This window comes from Microcebus murinus, chromosome 9 (assembly GCF_040939455.1).
Source record: "Microcebus murinus isolate Inina chromosome 9, M.murinus_Inina_mat1.0, whole genome shotgun sequence".
NCBI lineage: Eukaryota > Metazoa > Chordata > Mammalia > Primates > Cheirogaleidae > Microcebus > Microcebus murinus.
In genome coordinates, this window is record NC_134112.1 from 42513593 (window position 1) to 42538114 (window position 24522).

Sequence of the window (24522 nt, forward strand, 5' to 3'; positions counted from 1 at the left end):
TGCAAATATTTTCTCTCATTCTGTAGGTTGTCTATTTGCTCTGTTAATTGTTTCCTTGGTTGTGCAGAAGCTTTTAAATTTAATCAAGTCCCATTTATTTATGTTATTGCTATGATTGCCATTGGGGTCTTCTTTACAAATTCTTTGCTGAGGCCTGTATCTAGAAGACATATTTCTTCTCTATTAGAGAGAAGCAAGTTTTATGGCCTCAAAGAAAGAAAGAGATTTTCTCTGCATCCTTGGCAAAGTTTACAAGCTGAGTCCTGAATTTTGGTATGCTAAAGGAGTTTATAAAGCAATTAACAAGTCCATTCTCTCTTTCTTTCTCTCCCCCTTACTCTCCCACAATGCCTCTTTCCCTGAGATGAGAAACTTGAGATATAAAGATTCATATGGAAAAAAAATTTATGGGAAGAATTAAAATGATTGGTTTGTATTCACAAAGATATTATTCCTGTCTATGAATGGGGCTATGCATTTTCCTATAGACACATGCTTACATTCTGTATACTAATGCACAATTTCATCATATTTGAACCTTACTCCTTCAGGGCTGAGCAAACATCACAGGTGTTCACAATGAACACATAGCGAATAGGAGTTCAGGATTTCAGGATGATTTTTTCCATCCTCAGAGATATCCTCCACCAGCTTGTCCAAATTGCTTATTTGTCTTTTTCTTTTGTAAAGTAAGCACATAAGGGAGACACACAACTCAGATGGTCTGTGAATAATCAGTTCTTTGCACTTTTGAAATAATAATTTAATTAGCTAATCAAAATATTCTTAAGTTACAGCCTCTACTTTGTCTTCCCAGGATGTCACATATTTCATTCTTCTGGGTCAATGAGTATTTTGTTGGGCATCTCTTAAATAAGTCTTCCTGTCATGTTGTGTTTTTACTTATCAGCATCCTAGAAGGGAGAGCTGCTTTTGATGAAGCTCCAGTTTGAGTGCTATTTTTACCCCTACTACTCAATTACCACTTCCTGGAAGGTTTAATCATGGGCTCTGAAATTTCTTAAGTCCATGGCCATTTATGCATGCAAGATTTCAAATGCTTAAATAATCATCCTTTCAGTGACTTAGAACTTAGAAGAGCAGGGACTATCTCTTGTCCTATATTTCTTGTCTTTCATTACTTTATTTAATTAAAGGTTAAAGTTTTTTTCAGGCTTGGGATAAACTGAGAAAGTGAGAAACAAAATATTAAAAAATGCATATCCTTTAATATAAATAAAATAGTTTCATTTGACCAAGTGTTTGTGGTTAAATTCTTTTTAAAGATCAATTTTTTATCAATGATCAAATTGATCTAAAACTATGATGTATAGACATGTACTTCTAGACAGTAATTTGGGGTTCCATCATATAGCAGTGACAGAAAATCCCATATAAAGATATAAGTGGAAAATGATACCTGACTGGTGGATTTAGGGGGTAGGCTGATTGGCACTGTAAGGATAAGACTATTTTGTTCCTTGATGGGAGATTAGTACAAAAATAGATGTGTGAGTCAAACCTCAGCACAGTAATGATTTCCTGACAAGCACTCTCTCCAAACCCAAAGTACATCAAGTTTAAATCCAAAGAGCCATTACACTTTAAATATTTTTCTCAATTTCTTATAAATTGGAAGAAAAAGGAATGTGTACTTTAAGTTGTGACCACAATAATTGGTTTGTGTAGACCATATTACCTACTGTAGACCATCAGAGAAGTTAAATAAGAAGAACGATCCAGTTGATGGGCTGTGGTAGAGTGCAGTATGATTGACTGAGACAACAGTTTGTTGAAGCCATGCATTAGTTTCTGAGTGGTTGAGATTGAGTGCTAATGCAGTTTGGAAGAATTCCCAGCACAAATAAAAAGAGACATACATCTGTCCCTTCAGTGACTCAGGGAAACAAGAACCATCTTTGATACAGTACACATTTTCCTAACTTTGAATATTTTGTCTTTTATAAGTCTTAGAAGAAAAACTTTTTTGCCTCTAACAACTATCATGCTATTGAAGTAGACTAATTTTAAGCATATAGTTAATATCCACAAGACCCATGTGAACAGTGTCAACCATGGCCTAGATATTGTCTAGCTGACATCCAACTATCTCTGAGCCTCTTCTCCTAAGGAAAGCATAGGAGATATCATTGAGTACCCAATAAATGAAGAACAGTGTTGTCGGCACTTTCATATCTGACTTAGTCCTTACCACCTCTCTGGGAGGTTTGATGCCCATTCAAAGATGAGGAAAGTGAAATTTATAAGCATTAAACTGCCCTCTAATAATTGAAAATTAGAATATCCATCCCTTAAGCTCTGGTCTATCAAAATTTGCTTTAATTCTGTTTTTCTAATATGCTTCTTTCCTGATCACTTTTCTAGAAACTTCTGTATCCCCACTTCTTAACAATAGATCCTGTTAGCACTTGTCAGACCCACTGCCTAACCCACTCAGGTAACAACTTAAAGCATTAGGCCATTTATTCTTGGCCTTTGTATGATCTTCCACTACACAATCCAGAAAAAAAATCCCAAATGCCTTCCACAGAGTAAATGCAAAGCTTGCCATGCCAGTTCCCATTCTGAGTTTTACTTATAGCACATACTTAGACCCGCAAATCAAGCAATCTTTACTTTTGTGGGTTTTGTGCCTACTATAGGTTGAATTGAAACAAATACATTTTTTGATGTGGATATTTTTTTTTAATTATGGGTACATAATAGTTGTATATCTTTACAGGGTAAATATGTTTTGATACAAGCAAAAATGTGAATTAATCAAATCAAGGTAATTGGGGTATCCATCACCTCAGGCATTTATCATTTCTTTGGATTAGGAATATTTCCATTCTATTCTTTTCATTACTTTACAGTGTACCCTAACTTATTGCTGATTATAGTCACTTTGTTGTGCTATAAAATATCGTTCATTCTATCTAACTATATTTTTGCACCAATTAACCATATCCACTTTTTACCTTCCCTCCCACTACCCTTCCCAGCTTCTGGTAAAAATTCACTCAAAATAATGTTTTCCAGTTCCATCCATGTTGTTGTAAATGGCAGGATTCCATTCTTTTTTATGGCTACATAATATTCTGTCGTGTATGTATACCACAATTTCTTTATTCATCTATAGATGCACACTTAGGATGATTCTATATCTTGGCTATTGTGAATAGTGCTGCAATAAATGGGAGTGCAGATATCTTTTGATACACATATATTTAGATTTCTGTAGACAAAATATTAATGTGGAGGCTTCTTATTCCTGACTGAAGATGCAAGACCCACTTCTGTATAGAAATGAGCATAGATCATCCATATGCTCACAGATGAGAGCTCTATTGACAGTAGGGCAAAGAATATCATGGGGGCGGGGGGGGGGCTTCCCCAACCCAAGAGAGGAGGTAAACTGACCAGGACCTGGCAGGTTATCCTGGAAGCCTAGAAGGTTGTGGGTAAGACAGCCAGAGTGCGACAATTGAGAGATGCCTTGGGGGGAGGATGTTGGCAGTCTAGATCCAGCCATAGAGACAGGTTTTAGGCACAGGATCCCCTGGTGCTGAAAAGACTGGTCATGATTAAAATAGCAAAACAATGAAGAGAATGATAATTATAATAGCTAATGATTATTGCACACTATGTGCAGGCATACAAGGCTGTTCATACATGTCCTCTGAGGGCTTCACAAGTATTTGCATATCCTCGCTGATCTCTCTTCTATGCTGTGTGGGTCTCATAACTGAAATCTTCCCTTCCCCTCCTAATGTGAGATCCCCTCTACCTTCTCTCATTTGAGTGGCCCCTGAGCCTTCCCAATTTCCATCCCCCAGGTTCAGACTTTCGTGGTTTCTAGGAGGGACACCTAAGAATCTTCATCTGGATGGTGGATCAGGGATTTCTTCCAAGTTGGTTTCTGCTTTGGCATAACCAGGAGTGTGTGGAGAGGCAGGGGGAGAAAATTAATATTCTTGGTACTGTGGAAGACAGAAGATGGGGGAGGGAGGTAAATACACTAAGAAAAAAAAAGAAATGTCAACCTATAAACTCAGCAACAGATCTTTGATTAGTGTCCGTCTCTTGCAAATGAAATGTGTGTTCACTCAGAGCAGACACCTTCTTTCTCATGCTCACAACTCCAGCACTAGCATAGGCAACCACTAAATATTTGTTGAATAAATAGATGAGGTATGTGAAAATTTGAACAGGTAAAGGGATGAAGATCGGAGTTCTATCTCGCAGTCATTTGTTGCAGTTTTGCTTAACTTTCTAGGCCACTTTCATGTATTTTTTTTGCTTAAAATCAGAGGTATAGAGGACTATAAAAACTCTTTGATTTATGTCATATTATCCCACAACATAACCTCCTACACTTATTCAAAGACATGAAGGATGAAGGCAAGCCCTGTGGGATATCAGGCTTCCTGTAACTGAAACTTCATTTCTTTAAACATGTCTCCACATACAAGCAGAAGCAAAATAATGTCTTTTGTATTGAACTGAGGCAAATTTTTGGAAAATAAATTCTATAATTTTCCTACTTCTATTTTTTGAGAATGCATTAAGATCAGCAGCCGATGTTAAGATCTTTGGACTAGATCTTGTGTGCTTTGCTTGTAAGATCAGCATAGACTCTGATCTGGACAACTGAGCTAGAATTTCAGCTCCCTCTCTTGCTAGCTTACTGAATCTTGGCAAGTTGTTTAGCCTTTCTCATCCTGTTTCATCATCCATAAAAGACAGATCATAATAATGCCTGCTTCATAGTGTGCTGCATATGAGAAACACTTAGAAGAGAGCCTGACTTAGACAAGAGCAACAGGTGTCAGTTACTGCTACTGTAATGAAAAGTCTTTTGCTTAGTGTTCAATGAAAGCATCCTTGTTAAAGCACCCAGTGCACTACCAGGCACATAATATGGGAGATTAATAAAGATTGAGGCACAAGACAGGAAAAAATACATACCCACGCACACACACATACCTGTACATTAAAACACAGCATACATCCAAGACTCCCACATAAGTAAAATGAGATTGAGAAGAAAACACATTGAGACAAGGAAATGCACACAGAGATCATGGGTAATATGATGAGAATCTGATTTTCTGCTGTATACCCTCATTAAGGCAAAAGGACCTTAATAAAAATGTATGCCAGTGCTAGGCTAGGTATTTTATATACATTATCTCATGTAATCTTTGCAGCATTCCCATGTACAAAAGAAGAGCCAAAACAACCCTTGTTGAGTTCCCGCTGCTAGTAAATGACAGTGCCAGATTTTAAACATGACTTTGTCAAATTCTAAAGCCTGGGGGGGGGGGTGTTTTTGTTTTTTGAGTTTTGTTTTGTTTTGTTTTTGAATGGTTTAAGTGCAGAACTACTTGAGAAACTTGAAGTTTAGAGAATGTTCAGCTTAGGGTTCTGTGCTAAAAATGTTAAAGCGGCTGTAGAACACTGAATTTGGTTTCCTAAAATAAGTGGATCATATCTCTGGAGAAAAGACTAATTTCCCTTGTAGGTTATTGTAAAATCTTATCAATTTTCACTGAATCAGATAGAGGCCTAAAATATGTATTTAAAAATACAATTTTGGTTTTAAAGAAAGAAATGTTTTGAATTAGGATGGATACTGGCTTGGGGGTCTAGAGTCATATAGATTGTGATTTACATTAATATAGTTTACTTATCTGTGCTTATAGTTAATAATAAAAAAAAGAAACCCAATTTTAAGTGGTTAGTAGGCATACAGCAAAGGATGTGATTGCCATCGTATCACTCATGATTTCTTGGTGCATTTCCTGGTTTCAGTGTGTCTTCTTGTACATCTCATTTTATTCATACGGGGCGCTTGGATGTATGATGTGTTTTGATGTGTAGGTATACATGTGTGCATGAGCATGTATTTTTTTCCTGTCTCGTGACTACTATCACTACCTTTCTCTCTCCTTACTTTCACCGTGTTTCTCACAGTTCTCTATTCTTTGACCACCATGTAGACCTTGAGTGTAATTTACTTGCACCTGATAAAGTTGTGTGTTCTCCTTTCTTAGCCTATGAAAAAAAGCTGATATTTGTCTTTGAAAGACTAACACATGGCTTTATGTTAATTTTTTCTTGATAGCATAAAGAGTTCATATATCAATTAAATGAGTAGTGAATAAGCTTGGTAAACCATATAAAATAGCAGCATTGGAAGCATGACTGAAATAAAGTAGCTGAAATAAATCTTGCATCTTAAAAGATATAAGGATGGAAAACTGCCCTGTTGGAGAGTGCAGGCTGTTTAAATATTCTGGAGCAGATATTGATCCTGATCCTTGAAGATAACCTTCATTGTTAAGCCACTAGTCATGCAGACATAAATAAGTACCTGCCCGTTGTTCTTGGGAATAAGTATCTGCCCATTGTCCTTTTTAAGCTAAAATTAGGTGATGCAGACTGGCATTCAGTATTCTGTTTAGTAACAAAGTTGAATTAACAGTAAAAACGAGCCCATATAGAATCAGAAATTGCCCTGCCCCTCAAATGCACTGTGTTCTTGGAAGATGTGAATAATTTTTTGTGCAAATATTTTCTCTGAGGATATCTAGGAGATGGGACAGACAGTTTTTTTCTCTTCGACTCATGCTACAAAAAACACTGTGAACAGGAGCAGACTGGGTTGGCATAGCACCACCTACGCAGGGCTATTGGTGTCCCTTCTCATTTGAGGTTGAATGAGCCGAAATTGGGGAATGGGCCATGACACTTTGCACGGGACCAGACTACACCTTATTTATGGGTTTGGAATATTTTTCCCTGAAGGTACTGGACATTCCCCATGTCAATCATCCTAGGACAGGAAACAAGATGAGCCTTAGGAACAAAAGAATGTCCTCTTATCTTTGGCTTAGGAGGTGGTGGCTAGGCCTAGACTCTCAGGTGTGGAAGTGCCTAAAGCTTCTTGTTGGAGAGAGAGGAGCTGACAGCCCCACCACATGGGGCCAGTCCTGCACGGAGACAACAGGGGCTCCTGGTCTCTTGGAGTAAAGACTGCCAGCAGCAGTTTAAGTTATGTTCCTCTGGTCTCTGAGCTTACAGTAAACTCTTTTTAACAGTACAGTTTAGTATCAGTTGTGTGTGGCAATCAGGGTAACAGAAACTATTAGTGATGGTATTGGGGGAAGACCACTGGGCCTAGGAGTGAGATGATAACATAGGGGTCACCTGCCCTAGAGGAGGTGGCCTGGCAGCAAAAGGAGGAAAAAGGTAAGAGAAAAAATGAGGGATTTTAAGGCAGTATCCTTGGAAATTTCTGGAAATTAGTGGGTGAAGAGATGGCAACTGAAGGAGGTTGATTTCTGCCAGGAAGTCAATGAAGGTTAATGCCATGATAATTTGCAGATAAAGAAAAAGTCTAACCTCATTTGTTAGTCATAGGTTAGGAGGTCAGTAATAAATAGGGTTTATAAGAAAATGAGTAAAATTCATGTTTAACTATAAGCTCAGAAACATAAATTAACATAAACAGCAAATTTCAGCTCACTCTCTCAATAAAATGAGTTGTATTAATGTGTTATTTAATGAGAAGCAATGGATTATGTTTGAGGGCTGCCACCCTTTCTGACAAATTATTATTTTAATGTTGTAATTATTTGATGTGATTAATCAGCCATTCAGCAAAGCAAATATTTTCTACCTAAATTAAATGTGCTGGCAGAATGATTATTTCTTTAACACATTTGATATGAGTATTTTACATATTTATGAATAAGTTAGTTAGAATCATGTTATTTTGTCTCTGTCAACATTCTGCCCCATGAAAGTCCTATGTTATGCCAAAATGTTTGACAAGGTCTTTCTGAATGTAGAATAGGAGAAGAAAAAACTTTGAAAACTTAAAAACTAGGTGAAATTCATGTGATTCAGTAAAAATATAATAGGAAAGCACTTAAAAAAGGCTTTCATTCAAGCCAGGTGCCATGGTGCACACCTGTAATTCTAGCACTTTTGGAGGCTGAGGTGGGAGGATTAACTTGAGGCCAGGAGTTCAAGACTAGCCTGAGCAACATAGTGAGACCCTGTCTACAAAAAAATGGGAAAAATTATCCAGGCATGGTAGCACACACCTATAGTCCCAGCTACTCTGGAGACTGAGGCTGAAGGATGGCTTGAGCTCAGGAGTTTGAAGTTACAGTGAGCTTTCAAGACACCAATGCACTCCAGCCTATCTGACAAAGTGAGATCCTGCCAAAAAAAAAAAAAAAAAAAAACCCAAAAAACAAAAAAACAAAAACCCTTGTGTTTGAGTTCCTGGCTCTGCCACTAAGTGTGGAAATTAATCAGTCCTCTGAGCCTCATCTTCCCTATCTGTAATCACATAGGATCACTGAGAAAATATCACTTATAAAATGTATGGGAAATGCTATAGAGTTAAAGTTAGTGCATAGCACATAAAACTTGCTTTGTTTTCTTCCAGTCCTTGAATTCTGCTAGGCAGAGAGGGAGACAGAGCAAATAAAGTAAAGAAATCCAAGCCAAGTTCAACCCAAAATGTTAAGATTCTTGTTAATGTTAGTGATTTAGAGCTTATAAAGTAGCTTGTTGAATCAAAATTTCCAAACCTGGCTGTGATTCAGAATAATTTTATACAAAATCCAGGATCCTGAGTCTCACCTCTCACTGGAGATGTTGATTCAAAAGCTCAGGAATGGGGTTGCTTATTTTATTATTCAATTTACTCCTACCAATGTCATAAAGCCTGATTGTCTTTGAAACGTTGAGACTTCAAAGCTGACCAGATTTCACTGTGTCAGATTTTGCAAAAAAAATTTCTCTGGACAAATTTAGGGCAGTTTTGTATTTTTCAAAGTTGGGTATTATTAGGGATATACTGGGAAGTTATGATTAACAGAATAAACAAAACTTCTGGGAATTTATGTGAAAATGATTTAAGTGACTTTCAACCTATAATTCCCTGGATGACATGAACACTATTTCATTTAAATAAGTATTTGAGGGAATATAGTTCCTTTTTTTTTTTTTTTGAGACAGAGTCTCACTTTGTTGCCCAGGCTAGAGTGAGTGCCGTGGCGTCAGCCTGGCTCACAGCAACCTCAATCTCCGGGGCTCAGCGATCCTTCTGCCTCAGCCTCCCGAGTAGCTGGGACTACAGGCATGTGCCACCATGCCTGGCTAATTTTTTTTTTGTATATATATTTTTAGTTGGTCAATTACTTTCTTTCTATTTTTGGTAGAGACGGGGTCTCGCTCAGGCTGGTTTCGAACTCCTGACCTTGAGCAATCCGCCCGCCTCGGCCTCCCAAAGTGCTAGGATTACAGGCGTGAGCCACCGTGCCCGGCCTTTAGTTCCTTTTTGTAAAGTAGAAGAAAGGGACTAATAATCCTGGCTGGCTTCTTTGTGCCAGGCACTGTGCTAGGCATTGAATTAGGTACTTATTGGTTATCTCATTTACTTCCCATCAGATTTCATGAAGAAGCTATTAACATTACTATTTTATTAATGAGAAAATTGAGACTCAGGTAAATTGAGTAATGTGCAAAAGCATACAACCAGTAAGTAGTGGAACAGGGACTTTGACTCAAATCTGTCTGGTTCTGGAGTCCATGATCCATACATTCTGCTTTACTGCCTTTCTTTCCAGCACTTGAAATAGAACAAGTGTGTGGTACTGTAGGATCTGTCTGTTAATATTCCTCAATCTGATGATCTGTTCTCATCATAGTATGGAAGTTTCGCTGACACTAGTTGTAACAGATGCATTTTGCACACTGCGTCGCATCTCCTCAGCCCACTGCTGATTTCAGCTGCAGCCGTGCTGGACAGTTCCTGAGCTCGCTCTGTCAGCATTTGCACCTGAGTTGCTCCACTTTTCTGCCTGAGGCCCTTCTCCAAAGCTGCAGGAGTTTGCTGAGCTTGAGCACACAGCCAGCCTGGAAGTGTCAGGAAGTTAGTACCCCTAAGGACAACCTTCAACCAGTGCAGGACAAGAGTCAATGGATAAATCCCCCAACCTCCTGTCCTTCAGAGGGACAGTTCTATGGCACTTCCGCATGCTTCCTTCAAAGGTCCCCGGTGGGATGGAGTCCCATTGGCCCAGCTCAATAATGCACCCAATGGTGCTCCTTCCCTGTCTTAATCTCTCCCTCTCACTCTGATTCCTGAATTTTTGTTCTTTCTCCAATTATAATGGCACTGTCATATAGTTTTCATTTCCTTGAACAGCAGACTGCTTGGTCTGAGTTGATATGCATCAGAGTTTCCTGTTTGGGCTGAGGGAGAGACAGAAAGAAAAGAAAGAGAGCAACGTAACAGGGACTGAGAACAGGAGCTCCAGTGCTTCCTACCCTATTTGCTACAAGTCCCACAGGTCACAAGCAAAGGGATCGACAGCAAGGCAGTAGCAAAAAGGTGCACTGATCAGGAGTCTGAAGATGAGGGCAGAACTGATATGGTTTTTAAGTACACAAGAGAGACCTTCACACTAGGAATACTCCCAAATACTTGAGGGAGGAAAATTCCACAAGTGCCTGGACTTCTATGTATTAGGTGAGGCCTGCACTAAACTGAAACGTGCATATTAATGTGGATGTAACTTCATATGCCAGTGAAGCCTGGAAATTTTCTTTTGCCAATCTAGCTCTCAATATCGTACTCTATTCACCTTCACCATTGGCTCTCACAATTTGCTTGTATCAGGGGATATCATAGCCAAATATGGAGAATATCGATTTGTAGGAAATTCCAACAAGAAAACTCCACTGGATGAATTTGGCTTTAGGAAAAATTGTTAGCCTTTACATACTTTTGTTCAGAAATGAAATAAAGAAATTGTGACTCAAAGATGACATGATAGGAAAGCATTCTTAAGAAAAATTTGGAGTAGCTATTACTAAAGTAGGCTTTTGCATATCTAGTAGTGTATTTTTGCAATTATAATGAACTCAGTGCACAAAACTGCAGAGTTCACTCTTATCTATCAGAAGTAATAGAAACAGAGTGATTCTAGAAAGCTAGGTGAATGGATGGACGGCTTGATACAGATTTAGATGTGGATATAACCCTTTACAAAGTACTTTTTACATTAATTTCTCATTCCATTTTTATATACTTTATAAAATATTATTTTCCTTTTTCACAGGTGAAGTTTAAAAGAAATTAAACAAAATCTTTGAGATAACCTAGCTAGAAAGTGAGAGAGATGAGCCACCTCTATCTCAAAATCCTGTGTCTTCTCTCTCTCATCTCATTGCCTTCACCTGGGCAGTTCCTGGAATCCACCTTGATATACATCGGTACCACTTAGCCGTATGCCCTGCCTCATTTCTCAGAGACCAGGGATGGGTCACAGCATCTAGAGTAAGAAAGAAAAACCAATGAGACCTTTGGTGGTCACTGCAGTTGTGCACTGACCATAGGATATTTGGTAGATATTTATTGACAGGTTTCAAATGGAAAATTTTGAAGAAAGTGGTAGAATCAAATGTAGATTTTACCAGTGTTACTGCATGCCAGCTTGTGGGTCAACACTATAAACTTGGAACTTAAAACAACTTATCTAGAGCCTCAGTGGAACTATAAAGCCTACAAACTTCTATGTGTATAATCTGAAATAGCTCTTACTTTGGCGAACATTTCAAATAGAATTTGATACTCATTTATACACACACACACACACACACACACCCCACCATCCCAGTTTTATGTAAAAAGATGAATCTTTTAAAACAAGCACATTGAATTGGGTTTGTAAGTCATCATCAAACCAGGGCTCTCAAATTCCAGGATAAAACTGAAGATTGCATTGACTGTTTTGGCTTTCAAATATATGTATACATACACATATATATTTAAATATGCATACATGCATATGTATCACACAGAAATTCTTTTTATTGATAAATAGATCCTTTTATTGCTATTTGCTTCATATTTAATAATCTTCGTTCCATACAAAATTATGTTGCCTGTTATGTACAGTTCATCTCAAAGAGATTGAGAGAATAAAATAAGCAATGAGAAGCACTGGGAATAATTATAGAAAATGTGCTTAGGCATGTGGATAAATTAATATATTCAGTCGCAGGGTCGCTTGTAAAGGAAGGAAATTAAAAAACATAAGTAAAAAGATGTTTGGTTATTGATTTTTAAAGAGAAGTCAGGAGAGAGGAATGCAAGAATTTGCATGCAGATTATAAAAATTTAGACAAGAATTAAGGTGCATTCTGCAGAGATGCCAGATATGTCAAATTGTAAATAACACATGAGGCACCTTAGGCCAGGAGTGGAGAGTGAGTAGTGTGGTGAATCTACCTTCCATTGGTGTTTGTGCTATGGTATGGTATGGCAATGGTATTTAAAGATCAGATAGTCTAGAATCTCACATACATGGAGACAAGAAGAGATTCCAGATCAGAAACCAGGGTATTTGAGAACACTGGAAGAGGAGGCTGCAGCAAAAGGAAAAGTGAGAAGGGGAGTAGAGCAAGCAAAGAGGAGAAATAGGCCAGGGTGGAAATCACTAGCATCAGATGCTGTTGGGAGTGCCAGTGAGACGAGAGCTGAGAATGGGCCAGAGATTTGGCAGTGTTGAGGGGGATGGTGGTGCAGTGCAAAAGGAGATAGTAGAGGTGGGAAGGGAACTCGGGAAGTGAACATCAGAGAGTCAAATCTCTCCTGCCATTTCACTGCAAAAAGGCAAGAAGGAACAAAATAGATACGGGGTCAGAGAGGAGTTTTTGAAAGATAGAAATGTTTATAACACATTTATTTAGTGGATAGTGAAGATCTATTGGAGAAGAAAAATTTCTAGTCCTCAAGAGAGTTAACACAGGTCTCAGAGGGCTCTAGCACAAACTTGACTAGCACTCCCCTGATGGCCAATGGCCAGCAGATGAACAAATCCCAGCTGCTCGCCCCAATCCCCTGCCTCTCCCCGGTCTGTTTTCCCTGCTCAGGAATATGTAATTATCTAGAGGAGTATGTAGGCACTAGTATATCAGGCTGAGCATTTTAATACTCTGAATTTCATTCAGAGAAGTATATTCTAAAGATTTAGAAACATAATATACCAGGGACAGGCAATAGACTGTAATGGGTTAACTTCTGTGTGGTTCCCAAAGTGAGTTTTTTAGACCAGCAGCATCAGCATCACCTGGGAACTTGTTAGAAATGCAAATTCTCAGGTCCCACCCAAATTTCAAAGGGATATTTGAGGGAAATTTGTAAAGAAACTTTTTTACATTTACTGGACTACTGACCTACAAAATTGTAAGATACTAAACCTATGTTTAAGCTACAAAATTTGTGATAATTTGTTACAGAAGCAATAGAAAACGAATACACCTATCTTTTAGGCACCTTGGTTTCCTTTCAGTTCTTCCAATGAGTCACGTGCCCTCCTGCCTCAGGGACTTTGCACGCACTCTTGCATATTCTAACTGGTCTACCTTGTCTTGGACACCACAACTACCACTGCCTTTGCAAGGAAGGCTTCTTTACCTGTTTTAAAATGCCACTTTTTCAGAAAGGCCTCCATACAATCTAAATTCGCACTGTGTCTGTGTTCACTGTTGCAGGGTCTCAAAAAGTATCTTGCTCACTCACTGAAGATGAATATAGGCTTAAGAAAGTAGAATTTATCGGTAATGGCACACCTCCAAGTATTCATTTTATCACACAAGATCGTGTGTTACAGTTTTGTAGGTCAGTAGTCCAGTATAGATTTCACCAGGCTAAAATCAGGTTGCCTAGAGCTACATTTCTTTCTGGAAGCTCTGGGGGAGAATCCGTTTCCTGCTTATTCAGCTTGTTGGCAGTATGCATTTCCTTGCAGGTATAGGACTGAGATCCCCTTTTCATGTTTATTGTCCACTGAGGGCTATTTCAAGGTCTAGAGGCCACCTCATTCCTTGGCTCATGGTCCCCTTCCTCTGTTTGCAAAGCTAGCAAAAAGGGTGAAGTACTTCTCACAGCCTCTCTCTGTGACAAATGGGAAAGGCTCTGCTTTTAAGGACTCGTGTGATAACACTGGGTCCCCCAGACCATCCAGGATTCTCTTTCCATCTGAATAGAGGTCCATGACCTTCACATATCTGCAAATTCCCATTTTCTATGTAAGATAACCTATTCACAGTTTCCAGAAATTAGGGCATGGACATCTTTGGGGGCCATTATTCTGCCTACCGCCATAGGAGATGAGCAGAATGGCACCAGATGGGATACTTTCATCTCTCTGATGGTTCCAGTCAGGTTGCTCCTTTTTAACCAAGAAATCTTCAGTGATTCACTATTACCTAAAGAATTAAACTCAAACACACTTGCTTATCATGTAGACTTTACATGCTCTAGGCAAAACCCTGACATATATTCTTTATATACCCATTTCCTGGCCACCTGAGACTATTTATTTGGGATTCTCATAAAATTCCTGTGATGTTTTGCCTTCACACTTTTCTTCAGGCCGTCCTTTCTCTCTGAAATGTCCTTCTCTTCATCTCTTGATATTTCTTCCATTCTTTGAGCTTCATCCCCTCCAAGACCACACCTACGCTCACCCCAGCACATGCACACGCACACACTTCCAGCCCTTTACAATTTTCAATGACACTCATATTCTGGCTTTATCACAGTTAGTGTGTGTTCTTACTCATCCTATTACATTACCCAGCTTCATAAGTGTGGAGACTTTGGTGGGGTTGGGAGTACTGGTTGGTTTTTTTTCTTTTATTATCTCTTTCTAATTGGCTGCTGGTAGTGTCATACTAGTGGCTAAATATTTTTATCATCATTCCTGGCAATAATTACTTCTCATTTATCTTTGTATCCTCCACAGAGCACATAAATGTCCCCCCACCCCCAAAGCACATCAAAGTGAATGACTCATCTTTGATAAATTGCATCTTGTTGATTTCTAGCTTGTCTAGATCTTTGTAAATTTTGATCCTGGCACATAGCACATGAATTATGACTTCCAGATTTGTTTTTTTATACAACTTTAATGGGATTTCAAATCTCAAATTTATTTCTATTTTCTATAAATATTATACCATATGACACACACTGAACATATTCCTTCTTTTCTCTTTTTCCAAAGTCAAACGAACACAAACACATGAAATAAAAAAGCAAGGAAAACAACCAGACTGACTTTGCTATCTTAAACATATGTGTTTAATATCATGCTAGGTTTAATTCTGGTACCCATTTCCCTAACACTGGAATATTTGTCATTCTCTTTTGTGTTCCTCTGGCATGCACATATCCTGAAACTTGATATATGTGAGCTTTGAAAATATAAGCTCATCAGAGGTCTCTCTGTTTTTGCACTCCTTTCCATTGCATTCTTCACTTTCTATCTTGTGCTTTCTTATTTGGCTTGTATTTCTTTTTACATTTGGAAATTTGAAAATCACAGAATAAAAAAAGCATATAACATCACCTATAATCCAATAACAGAACAAATTTTTATAAGCATTTAAGCTATTTGATTCTCACCTTTTATGTTAATATTTTTTAATTACATATGTAATATATGAATTTTTCTTTTTCAAAGAATGCACATTACTGGTAAAATTATTTTTCCTTTCAATTTCACTTCGAATCCTTTTTGGTTCAAATCTTCTTCATGCTTTTATTGTTAGATTAAAATATGTATTATTCCATTGAAAATTTATTTTGAAAAAATAAAATAGTTTTACATTATCAAATTTTTATAGATAAATGGTGTCATACTTTACATATCATTCTGAAACTTGCTTTTTTTCTCTCATGATTTTTTTTTTAGATCTGTTCATGTTGTTACATGTACTAATTCATCCTTTTTAGCCAGTTGACCGTGGCCAAGATATTCATTTCTGTACCTCATTTCCCTATCCAGAAAATGAGAATAACAATAATTCCTACATCAAAAGTTTGTCATGGGAATCTGATGAGTTCATAAACAAAGAGGACTTAGAATATTGCCTTTACCAAGTAGGCAGCCTAGGCCTGTGATTATTATGTAAAATTATAAATTATTTTTACATTGAAAATTGTAAAATTGTGTCATTGAAAATTGTAAATTATTATGTCATTGAAAATTTTAAATGCCTAGGCCTGTCATTATTATTGTTTGGCTGGGTTAAAGAAGACATATATTCAGGTTTAATTGTTACTGCCAAATTGCTCCTGGGAGGGGCTGCAACATTATAGATAATCCACACAATCTTTTCAATATTTGGTATTGCCAGATCTTTTAATTTTTTTGTTGTTTAGAAGAATAAAAAAAGGAATAAAATCTCTTTATTCTTATAATTTGAATTTTTCTGATTACTAGTAAAATTGTTTGCCTTTTAAATGTGTATTGGCCATTTGATTCATATTTTCTGCTTATTTTTCTATTAGGCTGTCTTTTTGTTGTTGTTAATAGGAGTTCTTTGTATTGGATTCTAAACTCTAGCCAGTTATACACATGCTTCAGATGTGAGGGGAACCAACATTTTTACAATATGAGCCTTTCTATCCACGTACATATTGCATCTCCTATTACTAAGGTGTTATATCGTATTCCTTTTGCTAACGTGACATAAAATATCTTCACAAAGATATTCTTCCTCTTCTCTTATTTTTCTTTGTTTTTATGTATTTAAAATAAATTGTGGTCATCTTTAAGCAAAAATAAAATGCCTTTGAGGGCAATTTTTAATCTTTGGTTTCTAATTCCTGCATTAAGGTCTGGGAAAGTATTCTGTATATTCTTTGAAATGTATCAAGACTTCCTTTGTAGGATCAATTTTTGTAAATGTTCCATCTGCTTGAAAATTATGTGTATTCACTGTCATCTAGTTGTAAAGTTTAATACACATATTTACAATATGAAACTTGTGTTACTCAGTTCTTCCATCTGATCAATTATGTTTGTGTACTAGATTTATGAGTATCTGAGAGGCACATGTCTCCCATTATGTGCATCTTGTCAGTTTTTTAAATATTCTTTGCTATCTTATTGGAGTTTTTCATCATTGTGTAGTTAAAATTTTATTTCTGATAACTTTTTTGTTCATTCTTTTCTTTTAAAATCTGCCATCCTATAGTTTGAATCTACCTTGTATTCTCTCCCTTCACTATTACAAACTTCATGGTAACTTGGCCATTCCTGCCACCACCCCAAGTTTCCATTAATTCCACCTAACCAGACAGGTAATGGTTTTATTCTTTAGTACTGTGTCTATATCAACAGTTCCTTCTATTGTCTGTCTACCTTCTGAGATGTGGATTTCTTAAAAAGTCAAGTAGATATTTGGCTCTATTTTTCTCTCGGGGATTTGATAAGCCCCATATATAGGTGTAGCCTTGGACACCAAGCCATAAAGAGTCTCTGAAGAGCCCTCACAAACACAGACAGTGCAATATGAGGGAGGAGTACAATCTCACAAAGAGAAGAAAACGTTTCCTCTTCTGCCCCCAACTCAGTTATTCTTTTATACCCAATCTGTAAGCGCCCCACCCTTGGGCCAATTCATAATGTTTTCTGGACACAGTTATATAATACAAAGCCTTTCTTTCCCTTATAGTCCAAAAAAGCAGTGTCAGTTCAATTATTAAAGCACCGGTATGGTTTTATTACAAAAACTCCAAACGCTTCAAAAGGAACTCTTTTCTCCCTGCATCTTGGTGCTGTTTCAGATGGGAGAATCTACAGCGGGGTGAGGGGCTGAGTATCCTCACCCCAGCTGCTGGCACAGGTCTTCTCTTTCTATCCCATCCCAGTATGACTTTGACTCCTCTCAGATATTTTAAGAAGGGCGTGGTGAGGAGAGGAATGGGAAGAAAAGGTAACTGTAGCTTCCCTATGATGAGCAAGGTTCCTCTTCGGGCTGCCCCTTCCCTTCCAAGACTGGAGCCTGGTTTGTGCTTCTAATAGGACATCTTCCAGGTCTTTCACCCTCCCACGGAGGCCAAGGGGAGGACAAAGTATCTCTTGCCCCATTTGGCCCATCTATGCCTTTGAAGAGGGTGAGGACTAAGAATGGACAAACTAGTTTCAAAATATCCTATCATGTCCTTCGTAGCACCTTACTTTGAGATGTAAGAACTCAACACTTATTGCTTTATTCCATTTGCCAAAATGTGCCTCTTTCTGTCCATTTCTCAGCTGAAACTGAGACAGGAGGCGGCCCCTTTTTAACACAAACAAATGGTATATGGATATAGCAAAAACCATAGAGGTAGATTACAAACCATCAAAGATTGAGAAACAATCAGGTTAAGAAGAAAGAAGAAACTTTAAAAGAAGTTTTTGAGGGTATCAAGAATTTGTTGCTAAAGCATTCGGTGGAAAGGTTTGGTGGGAGGTTAGTGCTGAGATGTGGATTGGCAAGATCCAAGAGAAGATGGACAGAGAAGTAAAAGACTGGGAGACAAAGAGAAGCCCAGTGGTCTGAAAAGTCTGTTGTCCGGATCATCTTTTGAAAGGAAGGAAAGCACTCTTGGGGTGAAGAGAGGAGAGTAATACCAAAGTGTATAGAACCTCAATCTTACCATAGGACTGCCCAGGTTTGCCTCATCCTATGGGCAGTGCTTGACAGAAAGAGATACTTGCATATTGGACTAGTGGCGGGGCAATGGGAAAAGGCAGATAGTGGGCCAGCATTGCAAAGAGAATTGGGTCAAAATGATTTTCAGGCCAAAGAAATGTTTCAAAGACTGGCAGTTTTAGAAATTGATTTGTAAGTCTTGCTTAAAGCCCTCACTGTCTTCTGAAACCCAGTAAAGAAATCAGTGCAAGATTGCCTTGAGAGAAGTAGTCTCTTACTTAAGTTGCTTTAAGTTAGACTGAGCAGAATGAACATGGCTCCATCTTCGTGAGAAGAGGCATGGACCAACCCAAGAGGTCTCTTCCGCTTTTAATTCCTATGATTAATATGCTCTTGCTCCCATCCTCTTGTAATTTCTAACAATTTTGAAGATCTCTGCTAGTGGAAAAACATTTTATGAGGAGATTGAAAGTAATTACAGTGTGTTTTTTTGCCTAGAATATATAATCAATTTCATTTATTTCCCAAGTAAAACATTCACTGCAGGTTCAGTCTTTGAAAGACAACTTGATTATCTGTTCCACAGAGCAAGTCAGGAGATATCATTCTCAGTCCTCAATCATAACTTCCTATTATGAAATGTTTATGCCCTAATCATTTTCATATTGAACACAGGTCTGATTAACACATAATATTCAATGTGTGTGTTTCTTGAAAAACAATCTGAATAGGCAGCATGTAATGTCATTGGAAGTAAATTGCTGTATTTAACACCTTTGCTTTAAAAAAAACCTTTTTTTTCCTCTTCTAGAGCTACATAATGTCCTGAACATTTAAAATAAAGTATATTGTTCCACATTTTAGAACCAAATTATACATGCTCTTTGAAGACAGGTTAAATAACTTCCCACATACAGTTAATGTCATGGTAATCTTGGGAAAAAAAAAAAAGACAGTGACTAAGGATGGGAAATAAAAAATGTACATTCCTGTCTGAAAAGTTACCTTAAATTAACTTGATACTAAAAAATAACCCTGTTTTTTACATATTAAACTCCTTTTGTAAAGGTATAAATAAAAAATTTTAACTAAATTAAAATCAGTGTATATGACCTACATTTTCCAAGGCCTTCAAAGTCTGGGTTTATTCCTCAGGGGGTGATAGTAACAGTTATCAAACGTCAAATCCCTGGGTCTACCCCTGCTAGGTTTGAATATTTTTCCCCTCCAAAACTTATATTGAAACTTAATCCCTGATTGTGGCAGTATTGAGAGGTGGAATCTTTAAGAGGTGATTGGGTCATAAAGGCTCTGCCCTCTTAATGGATTAACCCATTCGTTGGTTAACAGATTCATGGATTACTAAATTAATGGGTTATAATGGGAATGAGACTGGTGGCTTTATAAGAAGAGGAAGAGAGACATGAGCGACCATGCTCAACCCCTTGTTATATGATGCCCTGCACCCCTTGGGACCCTGCAGAGAGTCCCTACCAGCAAGAAGGCCCTCACGAGATATAGCACCTTGACCTTCAATTTCTTAGTCTCCATAACTATAAGAAATTTATTTTCTTTACAAATTACCCAGTTTCAGATATGCTGCTATAAGCAATAGAAAATGGAAAACACCCCACGAGCAAAGCTGCTGGAACACAGCCCCCAGATGCCTTAATTTGGATAGAAAGGTATGCATGAAAGGCCGTGAAACTACCAGGCACTGGTAGTTTCTACCATATTTAGCATCTTTGTGCAAATAAGGAAAAGGTACCCTTCCTCTAGGCAGATGCAATCTGCTTATATTTTAAGAGTGAGCTGGGCATGATGGCTCACACCTGTAACCCCAGTGACTCAAGAGGCTAAGGCAGGAGAAACACTTCAGGGCCCGGAGTTCAAGACCAGTCTGGGCAACATAGTGAGACAGCTTCTATAAAAATATAAGAAAAATTAACCAATGTGATGATGGATGCCTGTAGTCCCAGCTACTTGGGAGGCTGAGACAGAAGAATAGCTTGAGCCTGGAAGTTTGAGGCTGCAGTAAGCTATAACAGTGCACTACACTCTAGCCTGGGTAACAGAATGAGACCCTATCTCACTCTTTCAAGAGTAAAGCTAGAGCTAGATCCCAGAACTGCTCTGGTCCCCCTGTCTGAATGTCCTTGTGCAGTGAATAACTGGTCCAACTGTATGTTGCAGTCCTGCTAATTCACCTCTTCTTTCAATGGGAGACATCCACTATACCCTCTATCTCTCTTAGGCTTGTCTTCTTACGGCTGAGTGACCCTTGGTGGTGATTACCCCTATAAAACCTCTTCCTGCTTTCTCCCACTGTGGTCATCATAGCTGATCTCTTATTCAGTGTCAACAATTTCCATGCTAAAAGTGTGAAAAACAAGTGCCCTGCAATTTATGTGATCATATTTTCAAGCCTATACCCCAGAGCAAAACTGCATCCTAGATATCTAGGAGACTTCAAGTGATACAGCTCTTTTGGGGGAATCAGTACATTTGTTTTTGGTTTTTTTTTACATTTTGTTTACATTTTATGTCTTTGCCTCTCCCTAGTAAGGGTTAGAGGTATGCCCTTCCCCTCCACAATGCTCACCACATCCCTAAGATGTAGGTCTACCCCTCCCCCCAATCCCTGATAAACACTACCACAATTTGAGCACCATAGTTTTAATCAGTACCAATTTGATGGCGAGTACATGTGGAGCCCATTTTCCTGATCTTGTGTCGCCTCAGTTTGGATAATGGGCTTAAGCTTAATCCAGGATAGTATAAGCAGTGCTAGCTCACTGTCATTTCTTAGAATTGAGTAATATTCCATTGTGAACATATACCAAATTTTAATTATCCACTCATGAATTGACGGGCACTTGGGTTGTTTCCATGTCCTTGCAATAGTGAATTGTGCTGCCATAAGCACTCGGGTACAGATGTCTTTATAATAGAATGTATTATGCTTTTTTGGGTAGATGCCTAACAATGCTATTGGTGGGTCGAATGGTATATCTATTTTTAGCCGTTTGAAGTATCTCCAAATTCTTTTCCACAGAGGTTGCACTAATTTGCAGTCCCACCAGCAGTGTAAGAGTATTCTTGTCTCTCTACATTCTTGCCAGCATTTGTTGTTTTGGGATTTCTTGATATAGGCCATAGCAATGAGATACCACTAAACACCCAGTAGAATGGCCAAAATCAAAAACATTGACAACACCAAATGCTGGTGAGAATGTGGAGCAACAGGAACTCCAATTCACTCCTGGTGGAAATGCAAAATAGTATAGCCACTTTGGAAGATAGTTGGCAGTTTCTTATAAAACAAATGTACTCACTGAGGTCAGGTGGTATATAGGTATACCACGGGGGGTGGATAACTGGGGTTAGGTGGTATAACTTCTATACTACTGAGGTGGTATATAGGTGTACCACTGGGATGGATAACTGGGGTTAGGTGGTATAACCTATATACTGCTGAGGTGGCATATAGGTATACCACTGGGATGGTATAACCCCAGCGAGTACATTTGTACTCACTGTACATGTATGATGTACGATGTTGAATCATGTATGATGTTGAACATCTTTTCATATGCTTATTTGCCATATATATTTCTTCTATGTTCAGATCTTTTGCTCATTTTTAAAAAATCCAGTTGTTCACATTCTTAGTGTTGCGTTTTAAGAGTTCTTTGTATATTTTAGATTGCAACTCTTTATCGGATATATCTTTTGTAAATATTTTCACCTGGTCTTTTCGTTCTCTTGAACAGTGTATCTGCTATGGCTCTATGACCTTAAGAAACTGACGTATGTTCCTTAGAGCTGAATAAGGAGAAAGTCTGAGTGAACAGACTTTTGGGTTAAACAGGTGTTTAACCCAACTCTGTTCCCTATTGTACTCCACTTGGGGAGCTAATGGCTTGTCCTTCCTCCTTGGTGGCTTGAAGATCTTAGTCCAGGGGATCAGGAATTTTAATTAGTCAGTCATTATTTTCCCCAGTAAGTTCATGAGGTTTTCAAGCAAAGAAAACACTTTTCCTCCTTTTACACCAGCTGTCAAGACATTTCCAAAGATGTTGAAATTAAAGGAAAAATGTCATTTATCGCTGTGCTTAACACATTAACTGCCATGTGATTTGTATTTAACTCATGCTTGTTTTGAGCCTGGGACTTCATCAAGCATAGGTAACTCACATGTCTCTTCACTTTGGAAGCCGAGAGAACTATTTTTCAAGTTGCGTGTAATTCACACAGAGAAAAATATAAAAATAACACATTTTTCATTAAATTATGATCATTTTGTTTTCAAAGTTTTTATTCTATTTTCATAATAAAACACCATGGCCGCAAGGACAATTTTTTTTTCCTAGTGCGGCAGTCAATGTGTCTAGGAGTCTTAGTACACACTTTAGTAAGACATTAGAAGCAAAACAAAGAAAAACTCCTGTATAACACAAGTGTATACATTATCCAATTGTAAAGTGAGGCCAAACTGGACTTGAAGCATAAGGTAAAGTTGCCTCCATCCTCCAACTGCACAGCTTAAATCAACCCAATGTTTTCCCATATGATTTTACTAATTCCTGGGGATTACGTTTGTGTGACCCTTTGAGTCCCAACTTCTGAGTCCAGCATGTTCTATGTACTGCATGTTTTGCTCCACATCAACCTAGACGTGAAAACTCAACACTTTCACTAGTTTCCAGGCCAAACATAAAACCAGTCATATAAAGGCTTTTGTTTTTGCTATTACATTTTTAATTTCCAAGCATCTTTTTCTCTAAATTTTTCTTTTTTTTTCCAGCATTTTTATCCATATTTTTGGGTTGATGCATTTTCTCTTATCTCTCAGGGAATATCAACGATAGTTGTTTTCTACTTGTTTTATGACCTTGTGTCTGCTCATGTTCAAGTGTTAGCACTTAGAAGCTAATCAAAGGCTGTGTGGTCATTCTCCATGTGTTTCTCCAGACTCATTCTCCTCCACTCTCTCAATGCCCTAGACCAAATGCTGACTACTATGGACCATGTCATTTGGGATCCCTAGTCTCTGGTTTCCTATTAGGTTCAACCAAGGGAGGCACTGGCAGGAGATTAAAGTACAGGTCAGGATGAAGACAGGGTCATCTATTGTCATTTACTCTCTGCCCAGTCATTGTTCTGCTGGTGTCTCTGTTCCTCTGTTGCAGAGTTTCTTAACCTCAGGACTATGGACATTGGGGGCTGGACAGTTCTTTGTTCTGGGCTCTGTTCTGTGCATTGTAGGATGTTTGGTGGCATCCCTGATTTGTATATTCTAAATGCCAGTAGCACCCCCACTTCCACAACATTTTGACAACTCAGAATATTTCCAAACATTGCCAATGCCCCCTGTGGAGAAAACTGCCCCTGGTTGAGAGCTACTGTTCTATCGCTGTGACTGGAACAATCCCTCTTCCATAGCTCCAGCTCTCATTCATGTTATCGCTGGGTTGGTCACCATTTTTTTAATTCCTTCAAATCTTCCCACTTCTCTATAAGTAATCCCTTCATGAAGGTCTCTTCAATGAACCTTTTTAGGATGTGCCACCTGGATTCTGCTGAGACCTCATTGCTCCAGAAGTTCCGTGCAAGTGGGTGTGTGGTGTTGAGCGTGGTCTTTGCGGGAGGGGGATGTGGATGAGCTGTGGCCTTGGGACCCACATCTCAGGATCTTGGGGCATTTTTGGTGGACTGAGCAGGGTCTTCAAACACCTTTCTGATCTTTTGCTTGGAAGGTATATGCTTGGCTGCCCATATTCTGGGAACCTAGTAGGGGAAGAGGGTTAGAGCTTTCAATATTCAGTATGCAGCCTTTCACTTAATCTTTGTTTATCTATTATATAATATCCTCACGGTGAACTGTGCCACATGTTTTCAAGTCCAGAGACTCAGTTTTCACTCAACAGGAAACAAAGTTCAAATTTTCTCATTTTCACTTTAGGCTGACCTTTATACCTTATTATTTCCAGAGAT